We start from the raw sequence: 15,021 nt of genomic DNA, 5'->3' as shown, positions 1-15,021 counted from the left end.
AATCAGCCCCCTCTCTCTCTTGGTCGACCCCTCTTGCTATTTGCTCATGCTACCCTCTCATTGGACCTCCCTAGGGCTAGCCAATGACAATTAAGCAGCATAAGTGATAGCCTTCTGACATGTTTCCCCCTTTCCCCTTTTGTGAGAGCTTTAGGTAATTTAATAATTCAACTAAACTCTCATTGGACCCCTTTGCCTCCTGGCCAATAGGAATCAGGCAAGCCATTGGGTTGTTGAATGCTCATTGGACCCCTTGGGAGACTGTCCAATAGTCTTCTAGAGGACTTAATTCTCATTGGTTCTTTTATTAAGTGTTTTTAAATTAATTAAATTAGATTTACTCTAGCCTAATTCTCATTGGTCCACCTCCAAGGCCATCCAATAAGAATTGGGTACACCTTGTGGGCATCTGGGCTAGGGAGCTGACATGTCTCCCTCGTTCCCTTTGTGTAAAGGGAGCTTGTGTGTGTGTGTGTGACTTTGTCTCTCATCCCCTACAAGCAAGGCTCGCCCCCTCCTACGTAGGGATTTGTAAAGACTTTTGGGACACACACAAAGCATCCAATTCTCCGCATGGTTGACCTTTGGACACAACCTTTGAATTTTGGAACCTTAGAATTTTGTAAGTCTTAATGGGCTGAACCTTAGGGTCTTTTTAGCCCATTGTTGCACATGGCTCTTTTGCAGATGGCCCCCCTTTGGATCCCTATTTTCCCTCCTTTGGATCCCTACTGTGGCCGGTCTGCTAGCTTAACCAATATTCTAGCTTTTTCTCCCCTGGCACTTCCCCATATTAAATAATCAGTTTAACATGAGAAAATCATTTAGGAGAATTAGATATTGATTATTATGACATTACCTCTCTGTTGAAATCATAGTCGTCCTCGACTATGGTGTAGAGAAGATAAAGCATATTCACGAGTCCTTTTCTTAGCGGGTATAGGATCCCTATGTTACCCTACGACATCATTCCACAATGGATGACTAGTTCATTTGGCGCTTGAGAGCCTGAGACTACCGCAAGCATGTCTGCACATTAGTCCTATCAATCTTCCATAGTAGAGTGACAAGCTCTACTTGGTATTTGGGAGATGTCGTCTCCGCAAACTTGATCTAAGCATGCATACTACTCCATTTTTGTGCACAATAAAGAAAAAGAGAGTCTTATAAGACAAAAACTTTGTTCATTTTTAACATTTTGTACATTTGCTTACTCTTGGGAAGCATTGTAAGCATTGACAAGGTTTACGTTATCCTTTAATTGTATGTCTTTCATCCATCTAGCATCTTCAAAAGGATAATTCTTAAACTCAATAAGATATCGTCGGATAGTCTTACCGCCTCTTAGTACCTTGTCTTCATGTCGGAGAATGGACTTGAGCTGCAGCACCTCCTCTTGGTCCTCGATCTCAGGTGGGTCTTCAGTAGTTGTTTCTTGAGGTGGCTCTCCTTTGTAAGGCTTTAATAGGCTCACATGGAAAGCATTGTGTATGAGCCAATGATTGGGCAACTTGAGTTAATAGGCCATCTCATTGATTGGCCTAAGAATCTGGAAGGGACCATAGTACCTTTTTGCTAGTTTAGCATAGTACTATAAGACCCATCATTTTCTTTAAAGGCTTGGGCTCTTTTGTGCTTGTCAGCAGCCTTTTGCCTTTGTTGTGAGATAGAGATAACATCCTTAATCTTTTGGAAAGATTCTTGTAGGTCTCGGCTATACTCATTTGCAGTGAAGATCTTCCCATGTACCTTAAGTAGCAAGGGACTTTTTGATCTTCCCTCAATTACCTCGAAAGGTGCTTTTCCCGTGGAAGTATGTACAGTGTTATTGTAAGCATACTCCACTAAGTGTAAGTACTGCTCCCATTGGGATCTTTGATCTACTTCCGTTACATAGGCTTTTAGTAGATCGAGAATTGTTAGGTTAGCTATTTCACTTTGGCCATCTGTTTGTGGATGATAGGCCAAAGAGAAGTTTAGCCTTGTCCCTAAATTCTCAAAGAGACCCTTCCAGAAATTACTAGTCATTCTAGGATCTCTATCCGACACTATGGACATTGGCAAGCCATGGTACTTGAAAATTTGTGAACTGAAGAGGGTTGCCATTTGATGGGCTTTGATAGTCTTTTTGACAGGTATAAAATGAGCTTGTTTATTGAGCCTGTCTACTATCATCCATATTCCCGTATTCCCATGGATAGACTTAGGCAATCCAAAAATAAAATCCATGGATATGCTCTCCCATGGTGAATTAGGGATTGGCAAGGGTTGAAGCAATCCAAGTTGCTTCCCTCTATGAAATTTTGTCTTTTGGCATACCACACATTTAGAAACATACTCTTGTATGTTCACTTTCATGGTAGGCCAATAGAAATATGTTTCAATTCCCTTTAAGGTAGACTGAATCCCTCTATGCCCCGCATAAGGTGGAGCATGAGATTCATACATTACTTTCTCACGTAGTGAAAAAGTAACGAATAGTCTATTGCCATAGAGAAGATAATCATATGTTAGAAGCTGGACACACCCCACGAAAACTGACTACTCGGAAGATTATCATTTTTTGTAATTATTCATTTATTGAGGAAACCTGATTTTTCACCTTGTAAATATTGGGGCTTACAGAAGTTTCCAGATTGTATCCTAGTTTTGATAGTTAGATTGAGTAGATGGTTGATTTGGAACTTTAGGGTTTGAGAATTGTAAGGTATATATACCACTTTTTGACCTTAATGGAAAACCTTTTGTCATTTTTAAAAGAAGTTTTTGAAGTCTGCGAGTGAGCGTACTGTGTACGAGAGAGAGTGTGAGCTTCATCTTGACGCTACATGTGCACCGGTGGTTGGAATCGAGTGCAGAGAAGTGTAGCGTGTTGCCCCCGACGAGAGCTACGCGCCGATACCCACATTGCGCGCATATGGTCCGGTTTTGTGAGCTCCTTCTACGAGCTTCATCTGGTGATTGGGTGAGCATACATTGTCCGATTTTGCATTGCAGCATATCCACGCGTTCACATTGAGTAGAACTACACATTAGGCACTTTAGATTTCGGAAACGAAGACCTGCAAATTTCGGCTAAACATCCTACGTGATTTTGCACCTGGTGTTTTGGGTTGAGGTTTTGGTTCATAGACCTTAGGGAGAGCGACCTATTGGTGTTAGTAGGGTCTCCTTCAATTTCTATGGTGTTTCGAGATTGTTTGATGGGTGTTCGGCTCTAGACAGCGTTGTAGGAAGTTTCCTCTTATGCACTCTTGAAGGTTGTGACTTAAACAATTGGTAGAGACCTCTGTAGGAATTAGTTAGGAGTCGGTCGAGTGTAGGTTGACACCTTATGCTTGCTTCCACGCGCTTGCGGGTCAAGCTTCGTCCTTAGCTGACAAATCTTGTTAGGTGAGTTCTCGCTGTGCTGATGTCCGTCGCGGCGTATCCGTCCAACATTGGCGCCGTTGCCGGGAATGTAAACCTTAGGTAGGTGACCAAAACTAGTCCTTGAGGATAGGGATTTTTGGCTTGCCAAGAGTATCGTTTTACATTTAGATAGGATCAGAGGGTGGACGACTCTTTATGTCTTAGAGGGAGTCTAGGAAGCGTGTGTTTGGCCTAGATCCTTCGACTTAGGTAGATTTAGGTAGACTAAGATAGTTTTAGGTATTAGTTGAGTTCTTGAGTAGGAGTTGGAGTGGTAGAAGTGGTGAGAGGAGAGCTTGAGATTCCGGAGAGGCCAGAAAGCAACCAAAACACCATTATCACCATTTCACATGATGAGTAGGAGTAGAGTAAGTAGGATATCATGATTCAGGATCTAGAGCACTTCATGCATGTATACTTGCTTGGTAAATTCATCACAAGTTTGTAAAAGACGCAAAAAGATTCAAAAGTGTGTTTGAAAGCCTAAGTGAAATCCAAAAGTTACTGTGAGTGTTTCTGATAGAGCTGTAGAGCATCAGGAGCATTTTTGTTAGAAAAAAAATTAATTTCAAGCCAGGAGATATCCTACGCGTAGGATGTCTACAGGCTAATTTGGTGGGAATTTTGGGATTTTGAGTTGACCAGTGTGTTCAGAAGGTGGGGTTTACCCTATTTTCAACTGGAAAGTGGAAATTTGACCATATCTTGACAGGATAAGGCCAAGTAGACTGAAATTGCCAGACATCCTACCCAAATTGTGTCAAAGCATGGTTTTAAGACCAAAACCATATGATGGCTGCATGAGCATGACTTGCATGATATATTGAGTGACTGAGAGGGGTTTCATCCCATTTGGGTGAGAAAATTGGATTCAAAGCTGACTTTAGCACTTTTGACTGAAAAAGGCAAGAACAGCTAAAATTGGGGACTTTTGAAATCCAAACCAAAATCTAAGCATACCACTGGGTTACTGACATCAAGGGAAAGTTGTGGGTCAAGTCTGGGGTCAAACAGGCCAAAAAGACATCCTACGCGTAGGATGTCTTCTGTGTGATTTTACACTCCAAACCTAATTTTGACCATACCAAAGTGATCAGCAACTCAAGGGGAGCCTGTGTTTTCAATTTGAAGCCATTCTGATGAAAAAGACATCCTACGCGTAAGATGTCTAAAGAAAGAAATTGAAGCCAGATACTGACAGTGGGCATAGCAAGGTGTTATGTAGCTTGAGACAAGCCTCCTAGTCAATTTTGGTCCAAATTGGAGTTGATTAGACTGATCAAGATCACCAACAGGCTGTCGGAACAGATTTCTGATCTATTGACCAGCTTATAGGTGTCCAAATCAAGAAGTAAAAATAGCCGTGGACTCAACACATCAAGGGGAATCAATAGTGCAAAAATCCAGGCAAAACAAAGCAGGAGACATCCTACGCATAGGATGTCTATTGGGACCTACTGAAGAGAAAATTTGACGGAGCTTAGACAGTGAGATTCCATTTGGCTCAAGGGTTCCAGAACTTCTTTCAAAAGTAAATTTGAACCTTGTTTGTCCATTTGACAGAGCAAAGATTGAATTCAGACTTTTTCACATAAATTGAGCAACATCCGAGGGAAGTACAGTTCTAGATTAGCAGACCTAATCCAGAACATCAACAGTGTATAAAATACAGTAGTGGTTGAGATTAACTCTCCAGTTATACCAATCATTACTAAGATAACCTCTAGCAGATAAATGCTTTGATTCGATTACCAAAATTAAACTCTTGTGTACAGGTATATTCAGTAGCAAAGCAAGAAGTTGTGCGGAGACTGATCCTTTGCCAGGTGAGTGGTTGGATTTGTGATAAATTGCGTTGATAAGTTAGATGAATTTAAGATCAAGAAGATACATTTTTAGAGACCAGAAGGTGGCAGGTGACCAAGGTAGCTTAGTGTCCACCGAGGAGAGTGTAACTCAGGCAAGGCTAGATCCACTAGCACCGATTATTGAGGAAGATAGTGATACTGACACTTCGTCAGACAAATCTTTCTTCATGATGGGTAGTCAGCAGCCAGGAGGTTTTACCTATGACGGACCAATTCCAGGAGGAAGCACCTCCCTAAATCCTTTGAATGATTCCAAGCTCACTGTGATCTTCTTAGAGGGAACAACTCGAGGGGAGCCCTAGTCTATTCTGACTATCGAGGACGCAAGTGCATTTGTATCGAAGAGAGGCCGGCTCAAAGATTGGAAATAATCCGAGTCTATGATGATGGAGATAGATTCTGAGATGAAAAGGGGAACCACTATCTAATAGTAAGTAACCCTGAAGATTACAACAGATATGGAGATAATGTGGCGAAAGGGAAAATGGTTTCAGAATCTCAAGAACCGCCACCAAACATTGATCAGCCCGGAGCTATTTTTATGTATGATAAGAAAACAACCAGGGTTCCAACTTATAATGAGAACGTGGAAACCTACAAGCATGAGATTGAGGGTATAGTCGCTTACTTTCGCAGCAAAGAACCATACTTAAACGAATTAAGCAAAGACAAGGTTCTTTACTTATTCTCTTATGAAACTGCTATGGGGAAGGGTATAGATACGGGCGAGAATACCAACGTATTCTCCCAGAGGAGGTATAAAAGGCAACAGGTCCAGGAGCATCAGCATATGCCCCTCAGGAAGTGCCAAGAGCCACCTACACCCCAAGCAAGTCGACGAATCCCTTTTCAGAAGATTATGACGCCACCTCACATTCCACCCGACCGCAGGGATTCAACAACCAAAACCAACCAGCAAACCAGCCATCATTGCAGGCATGGCTTCGACGGTCGACAACATTGGAACAAGACCAAAACCGAGATGGTTATCAAGCCGCACAAGGGCTAAGGGATTTGCAAGAACCACCACTCTATTCAAGGTATCAAGGAGAGAGTAAGCCAAAGACTCAAGGGTCAACAGAGCCTGGAGGACCACCCATAGAACGAGTTCGAAGAGATGAACCATCTCTGGCGAGAACTGTTAGAAATTATGGCTTAGGAGCACCACTGGGAGAGGAACCTGCCTACTACAGAAGACCTGAGGAGGTATATCGATTAGGACGAGGAGATCCAATGATGAGATTTGTAGACCATCGTAGAATTAGACATTCTCAAGTGCAAAAATGGGTAAACAAGAAATACACAGGAAACACAGACCCAAGAGATCATGTAGCAGCCTTTGTGTGTGTAATTAGGGCTGAAGAGGTGTTAGACTTCCCTACCCAATTTGCAGGGTTTGGACTAACCCTAGAGGATGACGCTGCTACTTGGTTTGACTCAATAGAGCGTAGAGACTTTGAGTCTATGGAGGAAGTGTTTGACGAATTTATCGAGGAATTCTCACAAAGGGGGATAGCTCATAATACCGTCTCACAAATCCATAAATTCAAACAGAAAGATGGGGAATCTGTACGAAAGGCAGCCCTAAGACTAAAAAGATATGTTAAGTTCTGTCCTGTGGAAGAACTGCCAACTCAGTCCAGACTTATGCTTATATTCATCCAAGGACTAAGGAATGCGGATCTCCAGAAAGACTTACATATGAAGAGGAGCACGACTTTGAATGAGTTGACCAAGGAGGCTCTTTACCTTGTGGACAATTGTGCGGTCTATAAAGAGGGGGAGTTCAAGGACCTTGACGATGATTCATCTTCACAACAAAGTGGAAGCAAGTCTTCGAAGATAGCACCGAAAGGAGAAGTAGTTATAAACCAAGACCTGCTTGTAGATGAAGTGCTAAAAAAGATTAACTTGTATACCAAACCCCAAGCTAAACAGCCCAAGTGGTGTGCTATTGAACAAAAATGGACAAACCATGGGACCGAGGAATGTTGTTATAACAAGGGATATGTGAGAGAGAGACCTTACGCTCCCCAAGCTCCGATAGCTTCTCCTCAAGTTCCACCGATGCCTAAGTATCAAGCAGGCAACCTACCAGGACCTGTAGGTGTAGAAAGAACACAACCGGTGTTGGGGTAACAACCACCCCTACCAGGATTACGACAAGTCGGTATAAGATACATCCCAATCGTAAGCGAATCAGAGGATAAGGCTTTGGTGCCTGTGCATGCATATTATGAAGATCCCAATGGATATGCGGCAAACTCTGTCTATTATCCACCAGAAGAACCCTCGACACCACAACCATGGAGCATGATAGGAAGTACAGGACCACCAACAGCTGCACAGGCAGTAGGAGAAGAAAGATATAGCTTAGATGAACGAACATTGTTGTTCATAGCCAATGGAGACATGGGTGGACAGAGACATGCATACCAACAAAGGGGAGCTTAAGGAGCACCTCAACAACCCAAGGGACCCTGCTACAAGTGTGGTGGAGACCATTGGCTAAGAGACTGTCCTCATGATGAAATCATTAGAGTCAACGCATATTGCACATAGTGTGGAGTTACTCATTTGATTCCCGATTGCCCTAAAAACCCGAGCAAAGGAGCAAAAACCACCTTGAACATGCTAGAAACAGTACCTTCCAGTGGAGGGTCAGAAAATAAAACAATCATACTTATTCAGGCGGTAACACGAGCCCAAGCTCAAAGAATGACGAACGAACCCATAGTTGAAGAGCCAAAAACCGATGCCCAAGGTTCAGAAACAAAAAATCAGAGAAGCACTTGGAAAGCTAAAAAGGTGCGTATGAACGCCAGGAAAGAACGAGAGCAAATTGCTCTATCAGAGGAGTTGAAACATACAAAGGATAGATTAGAGCAGTTAGAGGATCTAGCTAGCTTAAGCTCACACACCACGGCAACCGTAGCACCCAAGAAAATAGCAGAGGCCAAAAGTGCAGGATCAAGAGGATCTGTACTGGCAGACAAGGTAAATGAGCAGTTGGATACGCTTCTAAAAGCTTATGAAGCTAGACTCAAAAAGAACCAAACCCAGGAGCAAAGATGGATGACTTATCCATATGCGGAAATAGAAAAACAAAGGTTGGAAATGTGTAAAAAGATGATTGAAACAGCTCAATCATTGATGGAAGACTCGCTGGGTAAACCTGCAAATTGGCATGAAGCACCAGCTCCAACCCCTATCCAACCAACTTTAGAGGAACATGTAGAAACAAAGAAAAGACTCACTAATGCCTATGAGTCCAGAGGAGAACCTATCATAGTGCCAAATACAACAGATGAGGCAAGTGACGGGTTCCACCCTAAAACATTGACAGAAATGGGTAAGGACTGTAACGGTCTAGATGATCTATGGAAGCAATCCGTGAGGCCAATGAGGCTAACAGGATGAGTAACCACATGAATAGCACAAGGAAAGAGAAGAATGTGATCTTACCTCCTATTGAAGAGTTTGATGCAAGGTCACAAATGAACTTTGAGATACATTCACAAGGGGGAGACCATGGATCAATTAGTTCGGGGCACAGCCAACCAGACTCGCTGAAAACTTTACCCTCTTACCTAGGAGAGTATGAAGCCAAGTCTCAAGTGAAAGAAATCCCATCTCAAAGACTTTATTCTAACAAAGTGATGGATTCACAAGGATTGATTGAGTTATTGTCCACCTCGGTGGCATGCACAATCACATTAGCAGAACTCCTAAGGTTACGACCAAACATGTGGACCACAGTAGGTAAATGCCTAGAAAAATTTGGAGTGAAAGACCCCACCTTGAGGCTACAAGAAGCGATTAGAGAGTTGGACAAGCCTCAACTAAATACTAGGCCAATACCATTAAACAAGGTTGGAGATTATTGCGAGGGAGAAGATGGAAACACCACGCTACTAGTAGAATTTCAAGGAGTAGTTTTCAAAGCTATTCTTGACAGTGGAGCGGGAGTTGCTATCGCCACCAAGGAAATCTGGAAAAATTGGGGAAAACCAGCTTTAAGAGCTACCAGAATGAAATTGCAATTGGCAGATGGGTTCATGGAAAAGCCTCTAGGACTCTTAGAAAAAGTGATTGTCACTTCGTGTGGAATAGAGTATGAGCATACATTTGCAATAGTCGATTTCGACAAAAAGAACAATTATGAGATCATCTTGGGAAGACCATTCATGCGACAATTGAACATGGTCCAAGATTGGGGTTACGACCACATATACCTCAGACATGGCGAGACAACAACTAAAATACACATGAAAGACCATAGTTACAAAGATGTGAACCAAACACCTGTGGAAGAGTTTGATTCACCTACAGTAGCAGGATCGGAACTCCCAGCATGGTTAGGGCAACAAAAAGATCTATGGATGTGCGGAGCTTCACATTGTGGAAGCTTAAGAAGGGATGAATGCATCTTAAAAAGAGCGATTGAGGACAAGGAGTATATTCCGGAACCTTTCCCTGAAGATTCCTTGGAACCTCTAGAATGGGAATACATACTAGCAACATTGGATGTCTATACCATTACAGATAGTCCAACAACAAAATTTTGCGATGGGGATGGCTGTGATGTGCTACCCTACTACATGGTAAGCATTATACCCGGAGAAGATGAGACGATAGAACCACCAGAACAAGAAGAGTTTTATAACTCCTATGAGCATCTGGAAGTAAATGATGATGCAGATAATGAGTGTTCAGACACCTCAAGTGAGAGTGGAAGGGAAACCGAGAATATCAAGTTTTATGATTTTGCTAATCAGCATCCTAAACGCTAGGAATGCTATAGGAGGAAACGAGCAGAAAACAAAGTGAGAGAGAACCTGATGCCTAGGATAAAAGGTACAACTCACTATTTGATGCTTGTAAAAGCAGAGGATTGTGTAAAAGATCAAATATCAAGAAGATTCTCAAAAGATCGAAGGGAAAGAACACGAGAGGAAATAAAACAGAAACGAAAAGCTAAAACAGAAACAAAATCACAAAAATCTCAAAAATAAAAAAAAGAAACAACAAAAGACTAAGAGTGGACCAAACTGAAGTGTAAACAAAAATACCAAGAACTGAAACGGTCTTTACGTGAGATATGGACTACTGAAGAAGATAGTGATGGTAAAGGGGAGTCAGAGAAAGGAAACATGAATGTACCATCACACTATCGGAAATTTACCATCCAGGACAGAAAAATCATCATGACACCACCGGTCAGGAAAAGAACCAACCAAGAATCTTACGATGGGCCTGAAAATGCAAAAAGGATAGACCTCGCGGAACCTGGTGAAAAGCCTCAGCCGGTCTATATAGCAAATGATTTAGAGCCTGAAGAAGAAGAACGGCTAACACAACTTCTCGAGAAATATAAAGATGTGTTTGCATGGTACTATAAAGACCTCAAAGGAGTTGATCCATCGATATGCCAACATACAATTCCTTTGAAATCGGATGCAAAACCTAGCAAACAATGTCCTTATAAATATACTGATACATTTACTAAACGAATCAAAGAGGAGATTGACAAGCTGATGGAAGCTGAATTTATCTATGAAATTGAACATACAGATTGGGTGTCACCCAGTGTGGTAGTTCCCAAAAAGAACGGAAAACTGCGAGTGTGTGTAAACCTCAAAAAGGTAAATGCATCCACTATAAGGGATAATTATCCCTTGCCAATCACAGAACATGTACTTGAGCGAGTGGCTGGAAAACGGGCTTATTTCTTTCTGGACGGGTTTTCAGGATACAACCAACTGGCAATTGCAAGGGAGGATCAACACAAAACAGCGTTTGCCACAGAATGGGAAATTTATGCGTATCGAGTTATGCCGTTTGGCTTAACTAATGTCCCAACTACCTTCCAAAGGTTAATGACGCATGCGTTCAAAGAATACCTGAGAATATTCTTAGAAATATACATGGATGATCTTTGTGTACACTCTCTTCTACGAGAGGAACATATTGACCATTTGCAAAAGGTCTTTGAAAAATGCAGAACATATTGAATCTGTCTTAACCCGGAAAAGTGTATCTTTATGGTTAAGCAAGTCCGCATCTTAGGACACATTGTCTCAAGAAATGGCATAACCACTGACTTAGACAAAGTCAAAGTCATAGTAGACCTACCCAGGCCTACTAATGCAAAACAAGTGCAATCCTTCATGGGACACTGCGAATATTATCAAAGATTCATATACATGTATGCGGTCATCGCACAACCTCTGTATCGTTTGCTAGTCAATTTCGATTGGACCGAGGAGTGTGAAACTTCATTCCAAAAGCTGAAGGAAAACCTTATATCAGCACCTGTGCTTAAAGCACCAGATTGGAAAAAGATATTCCATGTTCACATTGATGCTTCTGCATATGCAATCGGAAGTATTCTAGCTCAACCTGGAGATGGAACAATGGATTTTCCAGTCTGTTATGCAAGCCGACAGTTAAACAGTGCGGAAAAGAACTACACAACCACCAAACGAGAAGGGTTAGGAATGATTTATGTTGTAAAGAAATTTCGGGATTATTTGCTCGCAAACAAATTTGTGTTCTTCACAGATCATCAAGCTCTTTTGTATCTGGTAAATAAACCATGCAACACAGGGAGAATTGTATGCTGGTTTATTATATTGCTAGAGTCCGATTTCATAGTGGTGGTCAAAAAGGGTAAAACCCATCTGCGAGCGGATCATCTTTCAAGGATACACAACGGGGAAGCTCCTGAAGGAGTAGATGATGACATACCAGATGCTTATCTTTTCAATATTGAAATGATACCCAAATGGTCACAAGAAATTGTTAGCATTCTTTCCTTTGGAAGTAGGTTTGATAATACGGAATACAGATCCAAACAACAAACAATTCGACAAACCAAAAACTTCCAGTTGATAGCAGGACGGCTGTATTATCTAGGACCGGACCAAATCCTACGATTATGTATAAATCCGGAAGAATTCGAGTGCTACCTTGAAGAAGCATATATACAGAATTGTGCATTTCATTGTTCAACAGTGAAAACACACCAGAGACTGAAACAATTAGGGGTTTATTGGCCAACTATGTATGTGGACACCCATTCGTATGTTACCAATTGTACTATATGTAGTGCCAAACGACCAGTGGATCACGCGACATTATTTCAGGTAAAAATTGCACCTGCATGGAGTCAATATATCATTGATTTGTTAACCACCAGGACATTTCCTGAGAACATAACAAGAGCACGAAAAAAAGCTATAGAGCTGGAGGCTCGTGACTTTCAGTTAATTGGGAACCAACTCTATAAGCGAGAAAAAGACAATCAACTTAGAATCTGTGCAAGTGAAAGCGAATACCTGCTGATTCTAGAACATGCACATAGCGGAATAAGTGGAGGCCATTTTTCGGGCGATAAGACGGCAAAAATTGTTTTGACCACAGGTATATGGTGGCCTACATTGCATATGGATGCTGAAGAGTTTGTAAAGCGTTGTGACGCATGTCAGCGCACCAAGGTGCCGATAAAAAGAGACGAGATGCCACTACGGCCAATGATGGGAGCAAGAGCATTTGCAAAATGGAGCATTGACTTTGTGGGACCTATCTCACTCCCTGCATATCGCACCCATACCCAATATATCATTGTGGCTACGGACTATCTCACAAAATGGGCGGAAGCCAAGACAACGCAAAAAGCAGATGCACGAACTACTGCACAATTTTTGTATTAGAATGTTTTTGTACGATACGGTTTACCAATAAATTGTCAGTGATCGTGGGACACATTTTCTTAATGAAGTCATTGAATATCTGCTAGAGGAATTCATGGTCATACATAGGAAATCTGCTCCATACCATCCACAGGCAAATGGACAAGTTGAGGCCACAAATAAAACACTATGCACGGTTCTCACTAAAATTGTGTCAGAGTCAAGAACAGATTGGGATCAACACAGCTACATTCAACCCTATGGGTATATAGGGTAGCTTACAAAACATCGATAGGAACAACACCGTACAACATGGTGTTTGGCTTAAATGCTATACTACCCATAGAGTTTTTAATTCCAACTCTACGAGTAGCGAAACGCTTAGAATGGACAGGGCATGAGCTCTCTTCAAGAATAGATGATCTTGAAAATCTAGATGAACTCCGCTTGAGAGCTATAGCTTCAATCTATGCTAAAAAGAGAAGACAAAAAGAGTTTTTTGACAAGCATGTGCGCACTAAAGAGTTCAAAACAGGTGATTATGTACTTGCTTATACTTTGAAGCAACATGCCAAGAAACTTAAAAAGCGAGGGATGGGACCCTTTGTGATTAGTGATCGATCACAAAGTGGAGCTATCAAGCTTGCTACATTAGCAGATGAAGAAATGCGGAACTGGATTAGTGGATGTCGACTGAAGAAATATCATTTACCACTCACACAGGATATGCTTCAACAAATTCATCAAGGAAAACAACGAATGAAGGAAAAACAGAGAGTACGAGAAGAAGCTCAAGCGGAAGCAAAAGAACGCATTGCAAAACGTAGACTTCTGCAACAACAACAACAAAGTGGAGCGCCATTGCGAATCAATGCCATTTGACTAACGAAGTTGGATGAAGACACAGTGGAGCCAATAATTGCAGTCAAACTGGGTAGCAATCAAGTTGAATCAATGGCATTGCTTGATTCTTGAGCTCAAGCAAATTTGATCTCTTACGGATTATACCAACAACTCAAATCCACAGGTCAACTTCATCCTACTCCTCAAGTGCTGGAAAGTAGTACATCACACTCGTTGAAAACATTGGGTTGGACCATATTACATATACAACTACATCAATATATTTACCCACACAAATTCTATGTGGTGGAGGATGCAAGCACACAACACCAAATGATGTTGGGATAACCTTGGCAAAAAGAGTACAATGTGCAGGTAGATTGGAATGCGAATGCAGTCAAAATTCAGCATGCACAAGAACAACAGGTAATAGCCTTTGCTCAACAATACCGGAATAATCAGACGCAGCCATACAATCACTGGAAAAAGAGCCAAAAGCAAGAATGCCACCAAAGAACAACATGATACCCAAGGCCAACAGACAGGTAAAAGCCAACCATGCTAACTACATACATACGAAGTCACTGACCGCAATGCAAGGAGCTAGGTTACCAAAACAAGGGAAACAAGTATGGATGCAGAAGGATAGAAATGACATGGCAAACAAACAATAATGCAACCAACAAATTCAACCGAAGCAGATAGTTCAACCAAAAACCAAGGGCATAACATAGATATGTGTTAAGTATGGAGCCTGATTTACCTTTGTAATCTTCTGTGGTAAAAGCGCATATTTGTAAGGCCCCCATTATGAGGAGAAGCCATCGTGCGTGAAGGAAAATCACTCGTCCGAAACCAAAATTTTCACGGCAAAAAATCAGAGGCAAGTTTAGGGGCCTCGGGGGCGGAAGCCCCTGATACTTGTTTTTCCTTCGCCGGAATATTCCTTTTCGCTGGAATATTATGGCCGGACGGCGGCCGGACGGTGGTCGAAAAACAACCGATCGGTTGGCCGGTGGTCGGAAGTCAATGGCCGGTGGCTGATGGCCGAATTCAAAAGCGGACTTGTCTTCTCAAGGGAGGCCACACATGGGCGGATTGAAGGGTCCGATTTGGACTTATCTACACAAGGGCAGTTACACATGGCTGCCTCTCATGAGAGAGGCAAACCCTTTTGGCCTATAAAAGGAGGCCATTTCTACACA

This window comes from Adiantum capillus-veneris, chromosome 12 (genome assembly GCF_014529385.1).
Source record: "Adiantum capillus-veneris isolate H3 chromosome 12, ASM1452938v2, whole genome shotgun sequence".
Classification (NCBI taxonomy): Eukaryota; Viridiplantae; Streptophyta; class Polypodiopsida; order Polypodiales; family Pteridaceae; genus Adiantum; species Adiantum capillus-veneris.
Note: the sequence above shows the minus strand (reverse complement) of the source record.